The sequence below is a fragment of the Chlamydotis macqueenii genome, chromosome 5 (genome assembly GCF_036417535.1).
Source record: "Chlamydotis macqueenii isolate bChlMac1 chromosome 5, bChlMac1.mat, whole genome shotgun sequence".
In the NCBI taxonomy this organism is placed as follows: domain Eukaryota; kingdom Metazoa; phylum Chordata; class Aves; order Otidiformes; family Otididae; genus Chlamydotis; species Chlamydotis macqueenii.
This window is the reverse complement of record NC_141560.1, coordinates 11,703,749-11,718,801: the sequence shown is the minus strand read 5'-3', so window position 1 is coordinate 11,718,801 and position 15,053 is coordinate 11,703,749. Positions and strand designations below refer to the sequence as shown.

Here is a 15,053-nt window from a genome sequence, read left to right as displayed (position 1 = left end):
CACCAGGAAATGAAGAGTTAAGAAACCAGAACACCTGCAATGCTTTCCCTTTGAGACTGGATCTTCTCACCAGGATCCCCTGAGAGATGACAGCACTGGACTAAAGGCCACAGGATTTATTCCTGTGCAGATTTTAAAAGAGACACACTAGCCCAAAGTGCTTTGGTAATTGGGCCTTTCTGAAAGCAGCCTGCATCTCCGGAAGGACAGCCCTGACTTCACTGGCATGCACAGTGACGTGCACACGGACATGCACAGGTGATGCAGTTCATCACCTGCTAATTGATGTAAAACATGAAGAGTACATGCAATTACACATTCACAGAGAGTGGGGCAGCAATTTGCTGACCTCCATTTACAACTTTTGTATTTAGTTTAACTTGTAGGAACTTTAATAGGAGAAAACCTGGAAACTCAGATCTTCACAGAAGAGACCATGGAGCCTGGCAATGCACAGAGCATCATAGAATCATAAAATAGTTAGAGTTGGAAGGGACCTTCAAAGGTCATCTAGGTTCACCTGCATCAAGCAGGGATGGCAAAGCTGCCTTCCAGGGGAGAATTCATACTCACAGGCTGTGGGTCTTGCATCTCCCAGCACAGTTTCACATACTGACCCATCACCTGCCTCTGCTTTGCACAGGTCCGGTCAAAAGCCAGCACTGGGGACCAAATGGGCAAGAGTCAGTATCACTGAGCGCTGGGGAAAAAGGATATTTTGGGAACAGGTTAGAAGCCAGCAAGCTTGGGTGTGACACTAGCAAAACTGTGCTTTGCCACACTCTAGATTGAAACCCATGAGAGTAATTGCTGCCTTCCTGCATAACTTAAAAGAGGATGTGGCCACACCACCCACACTGATATCCTTGAAATATAAAATAGCTCTTCTGTAGCCACAGTAATAGATAGAGCAGCTAATGTCAGGGGATTTCAAGAATTACTCACTAGTGCAGCAACCACAGATTTCCCCCTTAGCGAAGGTGCAACTCCACGTGCCAGGGAGAGAGGAACATCAGCAGAAATGCTATGGAGCAGACCAGGCTGTTCAGTTGCATGTTGCTGGAGGAAGGTTAATTGTGTTTTTTAAATCAATATGTACTTTTTAAGGCTACTGTGAAGTGAATGTTTGCACCTGCTGGACACCATTTCTCCTTGATACCCAGGGCTTTCTTCTCTAGAAATCATGTTAAAAAAAAATCTTTTTGAACCAATCGGCTTGGAGGCTTCCCTAAAAACCTGTTTTTCATCTCTTCTCTGGGTCTGGTCTTCTCAGAGGTTTTCAGTTGCTTCTTTTACCTCTCCACAAGTCTTAGATGTTCACACCAGCTCCCCTCCAAACACTACCCACTAGTGCCCTCGGACCATGTTCTGATCTTCTCACCCGTTATTCAGCAGATGGGGCACACTAGGGCACGTCATGTCCCAGCACCCAGAAAGGCCATCATTTGAGAAGGAGGAATTCATTGCTGCTTACCTAAGCAGTTTTCATCCAAATAGCACTTGAGCTGTAATAACTCTCCTAATGGACTAATAAAAGAGGAAAACTTATCATTTAGCAGAAAAGCTGAGCTTTCAAAAGTACTCATTAATGTTGGAACGGCTGTGATGGGGAGAGATTAGTGCTGAAAGGGAGGAGATTATAACAAACTCTTGGGTAGAACAATATTGGTCCTGGAGTCTTTAAGAGTCTTTTGAGCCCTATCCCAAAGGCTGGAGGCCAACCTCCAAGTCCCTCTGGCAAAAGCAGTGCAGCCTGAGTGCTAAACCAAGTGTATGCATTAGATAAAATGTCAGGATAAATTTAACTGTGCTGTGTCCTAGTTAATGGAGCATTGTTTCTGCTCTTTGGGACCGCTGCAGTCCCCTCTACCCTACACCATGGCCACTAGAAGTGGTGACAGTCACTTGAGCTGTGGGGCAGGGGCTGTCATCTTCACACTTCTGCACAGCAGGCCCTTTTTGTCTTTGGCAAGGCCCCAGCCCCAACTTCATGTCTTGTGACACAGCCCCTTCGCAATCTGCGTGGGGCCACGCAGACCAGAAAAGGTTGGTTGAAGCTTCCCACTCCCTCTGTTTAACATGTGGGGAGTGACAAAGGTATTTCCAATGTCCCAAGAGAGGCACCCGACCCAGCACATTCCTGGCAGCTGCCCACTTGTGACAAGCTTGTGTAGACACTCCTGGAGCACACTGGCCTTGAGGTCCTTTGGTCAGGAAGCAGGCGTGAAGGCAACATCATCATTCAGAGGTGTAATTGCTGTCCTGCCTGGGCAGGTGTGGTTTGCAGAAAGCACCTCTGAGCAACCCTGCATCCCTCCTCCAGGATGCTTGGGAAGGGACATCCCATTCCTCCAAGGGATCACAGGGCTTGGGTAATCTCAAAAGAGGCAGGTAGGACCCACAGACTGGTCCTGTGATGTCATGGGGCAGAGACCCATAAGAGTTACTGAAAACGAGGGACAAACCAAACCAGGGTAACTCTTGCAGATGCTGAGTGGGCTAGACCTGCTCCTGGAGGAACCTTGGCAGCTTTGAAGATCTCACAGGTAACACTGTTAATCCTGGAGCTGGCAAAATGGTAATCCAGATAACCTCTGCTGTACATCAGTAGGAGAAACATAGGAGAACCAGAGAAACAGGAGAACAAGAGAAACAAGGCTGCAGAAAAAGAGACTGAGAGGGTGGGAGAGCAGCCTTCATGTACCTGCCATGCCTCTGGCTGTGCTCAAAAGTCTTTTGTTGGTCTTTGTTTAACTGTCCAGCTCAGCATCCCCTTCTGATCCGTTTAAATATCACAAAGACTAAAGTATTGCTGTGGAATGCATGAACTGCCCAAGCTCCCATTTTTGTTTAATTTGATTTCTCTATCAAGCCTCTCTCAAGGAGCTCAGATTGCATTTACTTCGGGAACATTTTTGTCAGATCAGCATGTACAGCATGAAATCGATAGCAGTTCTTGAAGAAAAGACCAGATTCATCTGTCATCCAGAACAACCTCTTAAGCCAACTTTTCTTGAGTAGAAACCACAGTTAAGAAAAGAAAAGGTCCCACCTTCCTTCCACCTACCTCAAAATGTCATCCTCCATGTCCCCTGTGGGCAAGCTTATCTCTGCATGTAACATTATTTCTGTACAAAAACCTATTCCTGTACAAAATAACACGAGGTTGGAGGGGGCTCTGAGCAACCTAATCTAATTGAAGATGTTCTTGCTCCTTGCAGGGGTGTTGGACTAGACGACCCTTAAAGGTCCCTTCCAACCCCAACTATTCTATGATTCTATTTCTATCCAGGTATGATGTTGTTCTTTCCAGTGTAAGTTTCTACTATCTTATATGAACAACTCAATACCACAAGCTTCAGTTTATTATTCAAAATGATACTAATTGCCCATTTTCATACATTTCAATATAGCCTGACTTGAAAAACAAATTTCTGCTTTCAGTAGTATACAAGCAATGCTTCCATGTTAATATGCAAATTATCATTGAGAATCAACACACAGCAAATTTCTGCAATCTGTTTACCTCTCTCTGTACACAGAAAAAAATTCTTCATAAGAGATCTTTCAAGACAGAAATGGAGGCAATAAAATCTTTAGGGTTTTGAGAGCTAATACCTGGAGTAGTAATGGATACTTAGATAATTTCTTAGTCTAGGACTCCTGCGTCACACATGTACACAGTGCCCCCACACAGATGCTACTACTGTAACAACCGTTTTTCTTACAGATGCTCTGTATCCAGCCTTTTGCCCAGTTTCAGTTCTTCGAAGAACATTTTCTTCTGGAAATTCAACATTTTTTTCCATGGAAAGTGACCAAATCAGGGTATTTTGTTTGGCAGACTCAGTCCGTGAAATCTGGGGCCCGAAAACTGGTTGTGCCAGTGTGTGAAACGCCCTTCCTCTTCCCATGCTCTGCCACAGCGTGTGATTAGACAAGTCCCAGCATGGGTTTTGGTCATTATTCCTTCTGGTAACTTTCTCTTCAAAGAAAACATCAGAAAATTCAGGCCATGCAAGTTCACAATGTTGTAGGAGCTTTGGTATATTAAAGAAATACAAAGGAGGACTTCTCTGTCTTCTCCAGGTTTGTGAGCCATCAAGAACCTCAGTGTACCACCTGAAGTGCAAAATAGTTTAATAACCAGAAAACATGTTTTGATCTTACAATCTTACCTCTACTTTCAGTATTCAGGGCTGACAAATTGGGAGTCCTGAAATTCTGAATTCTCTGAATTCTGAAGCTTTTGATAGACAAAGACAAATATATGCAGGGTATGCCCAAAAGGACAAGGGTGGGCATCTGACCCCAGAGGCTGATGTGACTGTTCTGGGGAGCCAGTGATGAGCTATATGGTTATTCTCTTTAGGTGCTTCGCCTGCGTGTCATCAGGCAGGTCTGGTGACAGAGGTGTTCCTCTCTAGGGCAGGCTGAGAAGTCACCCAGGGACTGCAGGCAGTGTCACCTCTCCCAGCAGCAAAGAGCTGCTTGTCGGACAGCCAATGCAGAAGGGCCTGCCCCAACGCAAGGTCCTCCATGGGCTGCAGGTGGATCTCTGCTCCTCCGTGGACCTCCATGGGCTGCAGGGGGACAACCTGCTCCACCATGGGCTGCACCATGGGCTGCAGAGGAATCTTGGCCAGGAGCCTCGTTACTGCTCCCCCTGCTTCTTCACTGACCTTGGCATCTGCAGCCGTTCCTCTCACAAGAAATTCTTCACAATCGGCTCAGGCAGACGCCTCTCAGGTTCTCTTCACATCTCCTCTCCTCTCCACTTCTCCTGGCCAGACCAGGCCGAGTTGGGCCCAGTTGGCCGCCCAGCGGGACGCCAGAGGGTGAGGGCCACAAGGCCCACAAGGCTCGCGCCTCCTCCTCTCTGCCCCCGCTCAGCTGCTTCACATCATCTCTTTTTTTTTTTTTTTTTCTGTTTTCCCCTTCTTAAATAGGTTATCGCAGAGGCGCTATCACAGAACATTCTGCTACCAATTGGCTTGGCCCTGGCCAGCAGCGGGTCCACCCTAGGCCTGGCCAAGTCCACTGAACAAAGGGGAAACAACTTCTAGCAGCTTCTTAGAGAAGCTACCACCGTAGCCCCCCCTCACTAAATAAAACCAGAACACATGGGCATGGCACTCAAGGGCAGCACAGGCATCTCCTGGGGGCTCTCCAGCAATGGCACAGGACAGGGGCAAGCCCCTGGACATGGGCAAAGCCACAGGAGGGACATCACAGCTGCGACTAAAATCCAGAGAGACACAGCCTTCAAGGTCAGATGATGACTGCCTTGGGAAGTGTGACTCTATATTTGGCAGTGACACAATCAGCTAGAAGCAAATACTCATTTTCCATTGATCTGTAGGCAGGGCAACCGTCGCCAAAGGTAACAGATGAATTGTCGAGGTTCAGACCATCCCACTCTCCCGTGTTTCCACGTGGCCAACAGTTCTTAATGCAATTTCACTTCTCTTGGAAAAAAAAAAAAAAGCAGAGAATGGATTATTTTCCTTCTGCTATATAGTACCAAGCACGCCAAGAAATGGTGTGGTATTTCCACAACCTGAGGCAGAGGTTTCCTGTTGTGGTTTGGCCCTCGTCACCACACAGTTTCTCACTCACCCTCCTGCTCCCCAGTGGGATGGGGGAGAAAACTGGGAAGACAGGAAAACTCGTGGGCTGAGATGAAAGCAGTTTACTAGAATAGCAAAGGAAAACTACAATAATGACAGAATATAAGGATATTAAAATACACAAAATGAACAATGCACGATTTCTCACCACCCGATGTCCCAAGGACCAATAGAGCCCGTCTCAAGCAGCGATCACAGAAACGAAACCGAGCAGCCAGCAAAGGAACAAGAGGAAGCCAGCAGGGTAGAGAGAGAGATGCCAACCAGTGAGAGAGATGCCCTCACCATGGGCAACCCCCACTTATATCATGATTTTTATGGTATGGAATACTCTCTTTGGCCAGTTTGGGTCAATTATTCTGTCTGTCTTTCTCCTAGCTTCCTGTGCCTGCACATTAGCGATACCTGGAAAGCCAGACTGTCCTTGATCTCATTAACAACAACTCATATCACCAGGGTGTTTATCAACATTCTTCACATACGAAATCCAAACCACACCAGCTACTGAGAGGAAAATTAACTCCATCCCTGCCGAAACCAAGACATTTCCTTTCCCAGCCAGTATTTCTTTGTCAATCTGCAAAGCTTTGGTGCTGTCAGTCACAGCTGTGCTGCACACAGAAGCCAGACTGAGGCCAAAATGCTTTCAATGGTGAAGTTTCAGGCAGCTGTGTGTGCAGAGCCAAAATTTAGCCAAACAGCAGGAGGAACCTGGAGAAGGGAGCACCCTGCCCTGCCATCTGATGCCACTCAGCTGCAGGAGCCACAGCCCTGCAGACAGACCTTCACCAAGTCTGTAAGCAATCAGTCCCACAAACAACAGCGTCTAAAACTCAACCCTGCCTTTGGTCACAGCATCCAGAAAACAGATGCCCTTCTTGAGCTGCTTGGCCAGAGCTCTTTCCTTCCTAGCCCAAATTTTAGCTGCCATCTGCCCAGATCAAGGCATTTTCTTTATGGCAGAGGAGCATGTTGCTCAGCGTGTGTCTGCTCCCCTGTCGTCATCCGTCCTTCATCCAGCTGAATCCAAGTAATGCCATTAGTGAAGGTCATCAAGCGTCACTTATCATCTCTTACAGCCAGACCCAAATGTCCAAATGCTGCACACTATGCAGATCTGTTGAGCAGGAAGGAGAAGGAGAAGACCGCAGAGTAAGAGAGCATTCACATGCATTGCACAATGCTGGAGCTATGGGACAGAAGTGCCCCTGACTTACCCCAAGCCAGAAATATTCTGAGCTGAGTTTGCCACTCCCAGCGGGCGCTGATCCTGCTCCAGCAGCTCTGCTGGCCACTGGCCACATGCAGCACCAGCTGATGGAGCGGCGATGAGCCACTACCGTCCCCATCCAACCCTGATGGATGTTGTTGTCTCACTTACCTCTGCCAACAACCCACCTAAGCCGAGAGGGAAAGGAAACCTAGGGATGGGCTGTGTTTGTGCAGCATGGGCTGCTGGCTCTCGGGTGCTCAGTGCATCCTGCCGAGGTCTGGGGCAAAGACCATGACCGCACTGCAAGAAGGCGATGTATGCACCAAGCATACACCTGAAGCCAGGTGTCAGGGATGCACAGTGTCAGTCTCAGAGGAGACCTGGCAGCTCTGGAAAGCAGATTGGTCTTTCTCACTTATGACATAGAGGAGACAGGTAATTCATCAGCACTATGCAGCCTTTTGAGTCCCCAATGTGGCTGCTCAGCTGCAAAGAGGAGGACTGCGGCCTTAGCCCGGGTGGCAGTCGCACCTTTGGCTAAAAGCTGCTCCTCCCTACCTAGAGAGATCATCGTGGGCAAACAGAGCACAGAGGTGTGCAGGCAGCCCACGGTGGCTGAGCATCCATCAGACCAGCAGCAGGGAAAGTGCTGTCCTCAGCCTCCCTCTGGCCTCCACCCCGGGAGCGTGGGTGCTGTGTTTGCCTCGCACAGAAGCGAGACAGATGGCAATTTCATCAGCCTGGGAATGCACATGCCCTGCGAGTCCTTGGTCTCATGTTTCCTCTGCTCTCTCCTTTTTCTCTCCTGTCCAACACACACTTTAGCACACAGCTCTTTTGGGGAAGAGGTTATCGTGTGTGAGGCTGGCTTGGTGCCTAGCCAAACCTGCTTTGGAAATCTAAGCAGAGCTGTCAAGCATCTCCGGCACACCAGCTCACACGGATTTCACCGTATCCCGGTCCAGCTGACACAGCCGGTCCAGCTGACACAGCCACAATGTGCGTCCACCGGGTCAGCCCACATCAAGCAAAAAATGAGGACATGAGGTGTTATTTTTATTGGCTTTCCTCCACGCAGTTTAATTGTGTTTGCTTTGCTTTGGGTTTGTTTGCTTTAATTTTTCCCTCATTACAGGAAAGCATTGGCAAGAGAAATTTGAGCAATCTGAAGTCTCATTAAGTTAACAATGGCTGGATGTAGTGGTTCAGCCCCGATCAGGACCAGACTACGCAGTCTCTCTCTCACTTCCCCCACCCTCCGAGAGAACAGGGGGAGATAATATAAGGAAAATGGCTCGAGGTTTGAGATAGGGAAAGGGAGAAATCCTTAAATTACCGTCACAGGCAAAACAGACTCGACTTGGGGAAAACTATTCATTTATTTCTAAAAGTAGCTGGAGAATCAGACAGGGAACAAGATAACCTCCTCTCCAACCCTCCCTCTTCCCGGGCTTAACATTATCTCTACTACCTTCCCCCCCCGCCCTGAGCAGCACAGGGGGGAAGAGGGAATGGGGGTTGCGGTCAGTTCATCACACGTTGTTTTACGCCAAAGCTCCATTGTCGGGGGAAGAACTCCTCACATTCCTCCCCTGCTCCAGCGTGGGGTCCCTCCCACGGGCTGCAGTCCTTCATGAAACTGCTCCAGCGTGGGTCATCTCTTCCACGGGGTGCAGTCCCTCCAGAACGGCTGCCCCAGCAGGCCCTCCACAGGCCACAGCCTCCTTCAGGCCTCCACCTGCCCCGGCGCGGGGTCCTTCCTGGGCTGCAGGTGGATCGCTGCTGTGGACCTCCACGGGCTTCAGGGGGACAACCTGCTCCACTATGGTCTTCACCACGAGCTGCAGAGGAATCTTGGCCAGGAGCCGCATTACTCCTCCCCCTCCTTCTCCACTGACCTTGGCGTCTGCAGCCGTTCCTCACAAGAAAAATTGTTCACAACAGGCCGGCAGACGCCTCTCAGGATCTTTTTACATCTTATTCACTTCTCCTCTCCTCTCCACTTCTTGCAGCCAGGCCTGGCCGAGTTGGGCCCAGTCAGCCGCCCAGCTGGACGCCAGAGGGTGAGGCCTGCAAGGCCCACAAGGCTCGTGCCTCCCCCTCTCTGCCCCAGCTTGGCTGCTTCACATCTTCTGTACCTTTTTTTTTTTTTCTGTTTTCCCCTTCTTAAATATGTTATCGCAGAGGCGTTATCAGGGAACATTCTGCTACCAACTGGCTCAGCCTTGGCCAGCAGCAGGTCCGCCCTAGGCCCGACCGAGTCCACAGGACAAAGGGGAGCAACTTCCAGCAGCTTCTTACAGAAGCTGTCACCGTAGCCCCCCCTCACTAAACAAAACCAGAACACTGGGAGAAATCAAACCCAAACATCTTCCGTAGTTCAGTCAAAAACATGTAAGTTGAGTTGATATAATGGAGTCCATATTGCTACACCTATACTTATTTTTAACCACACAACTGATTTTGGGCCCTGTGTTTCTGCATAGGTTTAAGCATGTAGATAAGCTGGACAGGACTGGGCTTAAAAGCCTTTACTACAGCACACTGTCTGCTTTCTGTCTCCAGTACAGGACACTTGCCTGCTCCCACTGAAACATTCTTCAGTTCGGAATGCAAATGGAATCAAGCCAAGCCAAAAAAAATTCTTTAAAAAGTGGACTACACTTTTTTTTTCAGGGCAGATGTGTAGCAATAACCCTGCAGAAATCATGTTATGCTCTGACTGACTTGAACCACACTGCTGTTTCACAGGGGGAAGAGGTATTTGGCCCTGTTCCTCCTTGGAACAGCCAGCTATTTAGATGGCCCCTTGTGCCCAGGATCCAGCCTAGTGCTGAGTATTTATTCTCTCTGTGCGCCAGGGAAAAGAGCTCTGCTGCATTTTACAGACAGAGAGATGAAACACAGATGTGACCTGCCCTTGGACACATGTCGTGAGCTTCCAGCAGGACTTGAGCCCAAGCCCAAAGGTCCCTGTGCACCCTTTGGCCACCAGACTAACTTAGATTTTCAATCAAGCTAAGGCAGCGAGTTTGGAAATGGAGGAGAGTCTCCTGCCACCCTCCCTTCTGACATGTATTATGCGGTACTGATGGCACTGCCATGCAAAAGGCATCAGCAAGAAGATGCAAGCTATGGCTCGGGAACTCCCTGCGTTTCACACTGCTTGGGGCTGCATGCAGCAGAGAGCATCACTGAGGGCATGCCCGCGTCTCACATTCCTTCCCTGACCACCACTAATGGCTGGTTTTTGTTTTAGTGGTGGTTCACATTCTTCTTCAACTGTTGCAAAACTTAGGTGGCAAGGATAGCAGTGTGTGTGAGGAATGGACACCACAGGAATAATATAAACCAGTTTAATCACACACTATACGGATGGTTTCAGTTGTATTGGACCATAGTCATTCCAGGACTCCCATCAGACGATGCTGTTACCGTATATTGCCACCATCCCTGTTCCTCTCCTATCCTCCCAGCACCTCTTTTCTCATATATAATATTTCCCTTCTACATTTGCTTCCCTATGCTCCCTTGCTTCATGCCTGAGGCCTACCAAAGAGCCAGTCTTCACCCTTAAAACCAGTCACAACCAAGGAGTAACAGAAATAATGGACACAGGAATCAGAGAATGTGTAAAGGTCTTGCAATCTCTCGTTATAACGATGAGTCCACAGCTCTGCCACAGCAGCTTACTTCCCCTGTACTCTCCCTGTGTCACTCTCACCAACTACTCAGTCGATAACTCTGAGTTTCCCTGTTTGCTTCTTTGACCCATTTCACTTTTTTCACTTCTTTAACTGAAAGTCTCTGACCTTGAGCAAAGTCAGTGAACTTATATCACAGGACTTAACAGCAAGCTTTCTGTTTTCCCTGACCGCATCTGTTTGCATTGAGCCAGCATGGCTGTGGCACCCACCACACTGTCGGTCACAAGCTGAACCTGTAACACAGTCAACACGGGTTAATCGTCCACGTGGGACAGGAAACACGCTCCGGCTGTCTGCACCGGGAAAAGATGGGGGTGCAGAAGGCCATTAGGTCCTGAAACAGTCTTTTTCCTCAAAAGGTTAGCTCCAGCCAGCTAGTACATTTCGGGGTAGAATTTTCTTCCTGGAGCACTTCGGTGTATTCCAGCAAGGGGTCAGTTTGGCTGAGGGCTGGGTATGACAGCCTTACAGATTTTACTTCATTGGTAAATTATCTTTTTTTTCAGATTGGAATGTGCAATTTTTTAACTACCCCACAGAAAGCAAGGGACAGAGAAAAGTCGCTGTGTCCATGGCCAAGCAGAACACATCAGCCAAACCAGGCTGGGCAACACGTGAGAGGAATACCCCAAACTGTACTCCATGCCCCAGGGCAGCTGCCCACCTCCACACCTGCCTGGGACCCACCTGAGGAAGCTCTACAGCTTGGGGGCAATTTTGTTTCTGGGAGCTCCCGGAAATCTGACAATTTAAATCTCTTTCTTGTATCCAAAGCTGACTGCAAGTCACTCCAGAGGACCTCCCTTCAACCCACGGGCTTTGCACTGCTGCAACCCAGCAGCAATCAGAGGCCAGCCCCACGCGGAGTACACCAGGAGAGGATGACTGTCACATGGACAGCGTCCCCAAACACGTGCACTCCCTCCCACTCACAACTGGGTCATTTCCCCATTGCAGCTAAAGTGACTGGTTTTACCATTAAGTAACTCCAGATAAGCATCTGAGTGTTTTCCTTAGTTGCCATCTACATGTCTCTTTCACAGACACCCTGCCTGCCTGCCACAACATGTCCCTCACATATTGATTTTCCAATTTTATTAAAAAAACATCTCCCAGCAGGGTCTGCAGCTGACACCAAATGACTCATGGCAGTAAAGGTGACCTTACGATGCTGACCAAGCAGGTGTTCCAGTGGCAGAGGAGACCTATGCAAAGGGATGCAAAATCCTTGATTTACATAAAAAACAGGGGAGACAAATTAGACCCTGGGCAGATAGCTCTGTGGAAATGTTCCTAATGCAAGGAAGAGAGAATAAATCTCAAATTAAATGTGAGGAATTAATAAGAGATTAAAAAGTGAACAAATGAAGAACAGGAATTTATGCGATAACAAAAATTCATGGCAGCCCCAGCTGGAGGACTGTGTAGAGTTTGGGTCCCTCCTTCTCAAGGAGGTGGTAGCAGAGAAGCAGAAGGTCCAGAGCAGAAGCATGGGGTTAGCAGGGACAAAGCAGAGCCTCTGGAGCAGGGCAGGACTCTCCAGGCTGGAAATGGGACAACTGAGGAGGGCGGTCTGCAGAATAATGGAGGACTAAAGAAGGTGGAAGACGAAAACTGTATCTTCCTGCGCAAGAGGTATCAGATGAAGGTAGTAGGTGTAAGACCCAAAACAAGATGACTGAACCTTTTTTCAGGCAGTGTGTAATTAGGCTGCAGCAGCTCCTGCTCCAGGATGCTGTGGTTGCTAAAGGCTAAGCTGTATGCAAAAAAGCAGCCAGGCAGGGATGGAGAGGGGGCAAGAAGAAGAAAACAATATTGAAGGCTTTTAAATACAGACACTGCTATGGCTCAGGAAATGTGTAACCACAAATTGTTGGTGTCTGGGAGAGTAGATGAGAGTGGATCATGCTTCTCCCATCCCTTCTGCTTTCCCTAGGCATCTATTCTGGCCACTGTCGCAGAGAGGATGCTGGGCTGGAAAGATGCTCGGCTTGACCCGTGCAACTATCCTGCACCCGCTCCCGGCCTCCCCAGCTGTTTGAGGCTTGTGGATTGTGTCAATTGGCCCCATACTATCTGAATTTTGTGTTTGTTTTAATAACTTTGATGCAGTGCCCAGAGGTTCAGGAGAAGTAGCAAGTGTCTCTATGAAAGGTCACCCTCAGACTCTGCCAAACCTCATTCGCACTCATTTTCAGTCCCAAAAGCAGGATGGGAAGTAGAATGGTAAATCTGTCTTCTCATAGTTCTTCCTCAAAAATATCTTCTGTGCTCTTTCTTCTTGTCATCCAGCAGAAAAACAAAACAAAGCTGATACTGTGTTAAACATAGAAAATATCTTTACAAGAGAGGAATTGCACTTATAAACTCAAGTCAACTTTAGCTTACCAAAAACCCCCAGATCTTTTCACGGTGGAGTTCTGGTTTCATGGGAGCCTGGAGCCCTGCCTCCCGTCCCTGTGTGCAGCTAGGACATGTGTTTATGCTCCAGTCATGTCAACAAGAACAAACATCCTGAGCAAGTACGCCTTCTTGGTTCGATGCCTTGAGAGGGCAGGGCCTTGTGGGAAATTCCACCCTTGCCACAGGCTCTTGGGAGGCTTTGCCTCCCAGGAAGCGACACAAAAATGTAGGTCCTCAATGCCAACAGCTTCAGACTGGGAAGGACCATCCAGTGGCACAAGGAAATTCCCATGCTTCCACTCTGCTCTTATCTGGTCCCTGTCAGGGACCCTGTCCCATCTGGTCCCATCCCAGCATGGTGTGTGGTGAAGAAAAGACACTCTTGGCTTTGAGGAGATGCAAACCCCTCTAGTCTACTCTTAATTACATTTTCCCTGTCTTTGCTTGCCCTTTCTTTTAGCACAATAGGTCAATGTTTAAAAATTACAGAATGATAAGTGTGTTTTTCATCCCAGCTCTCTGCTCTATCAACATCCCTGTTACACCATGCTCGGGAACAACCTCTTCAGACAAAGTCCACAGCGCCTTCACCTCCCATTTCTTTTCAGATAGGTGAGAAGTGATGATCCACTATACATAAGCACTCAGACAAGCTGTAAGTAAGCTTGGCCTGGCCACAGGGCTCACAGGATGATGGCACTGGAAGGGGGCTCTGGAGGCCTCCAGTCCACCTTCCCAAGTAGGACCATTGCCAATACTAGCTCAGCTCAGCCCATGTTTTTGCCTAGCAAAGTCTTGAAAATATCTAAGTGGAGACTCCACTGCCTTTCTGGGCTGCATCAGCCTCTAGGGAAAAAGTTTCTCCCTGATGTTGAACCTGAACTTTCCAAACCACAGCCTGTGCCCATTTCCCCTTGGTGCATCATCTGCTGCTACTGAGAACAGTTTGACTCTGTCATCCTTGTAACCACCTTTCACATAGGTTGATATCAAACGGTCCTTTATCTTCCTCTTTGCCAGGTTAACCAAGTCCAGCTTCTGCAACCTCTGTTCACTGGCCATATGGTCTAGACCCCTCAGCTGGACCTTCTCACTGACAACATGTCCACTACTGGGGCAACTCTCTCTTGCATGTGTTTTCAGACATGGAGGACTTCAATGGAGAACCTTCTGGCCAACAACCGTGGCTTTCCAAAACCAGTGGCTGTTAGAGGACAGACTGCTGCCCCTGTCTCCAAGACCCCTGTCACAGGCTCCCAGGACGGCCATGGGGGAGATGCTGGAGGCATCAGCCCAGGCTGGAGGACAGCCTTTGCTCTTGGTGTCTTTGCAAAGTCAGCACCTTGGTGGTGTGGCAGTGCTGCCCTGCCTATGCTGGCAGAGCCCAGCAGCCCCAGGAGAGCCTGGCAAGCAGAGGACCTTGTCACCAGCCCTCACTTATGGCCAAGAGAGGTACCCAGCTGCATCCTATCTGAGGCGAAAGGGGAATTTCATCAATGCTGAAACCGTAGGAGTCCAGCGTTATGCAAAACACTTGAGGCTAACATAAACATCTCTGCATTTATGAAAACGAAAATCAGATGGTGTCTAAGTGAATCCAGAGTGCTGCTCCTTCAGGGAGCGCTCTGTGGACAGAGGAGCTGCTCCTCTGGGAAAAGTACAGCTTTTCCAGCCAAATATGGCTTTTGTTGGTAGCTACAGCCTTGCTTTGACATAGTCCTTAAAGCATGCAGAAATAGAAGCTTGCATCATGCTTGGCAGCCTTCACTGTTTCCAAAAGCTTGGGGAGACACATGGTTTTCCAGAATCGCTGCTTTTCCTGCACCCTTCCAGCCATGCCAGCCCTTAAATACAACCCCAGCATCCTGCTGGGATAGGAGAGGGAAAGTCCTAAACACGCACCTCAGCGCCAGGAGATTTGGCAGCTCGACCTCTGCTGAAGACCAGGACACTCGTGAGCCAGGCACCAGCTTGGGTTCACCAGCATGGCCTTGCAGGGAGACAGGACAGACAAACCCTCTGCCCCTTCCTACGTCTGGGACATGCGTGAAAAAATGTGGTAGGGGACGTAGTAGCAGTGCCGCAGCTTTAAAATGGAAA

General features: G+C 48.8%; 1 protein-coding gene across 1 annotated transcript in view; it reads right to left on the bottom strand.

The window, feature by feature from the left end:
* Positions 1 to 5,453: 5,453 nt before the first annotated feature.
* LOC147600489 (exocyst complex component 3-like) overlaps positions 5,454 to 15,053 on the bottom strand; it is a 59,260-nt gene continuing 49,660 nt past the window's right edge. Inside the window, exon 17 of the transcript XR_015258821.1 lies at positions 5,454 to 5,468. The gene's annotated coding sequence lies outside the window, so the exon portion shown is untranslated. The remainder of the gene's footprint in view (positions 5,469 to 15,053) is intronic.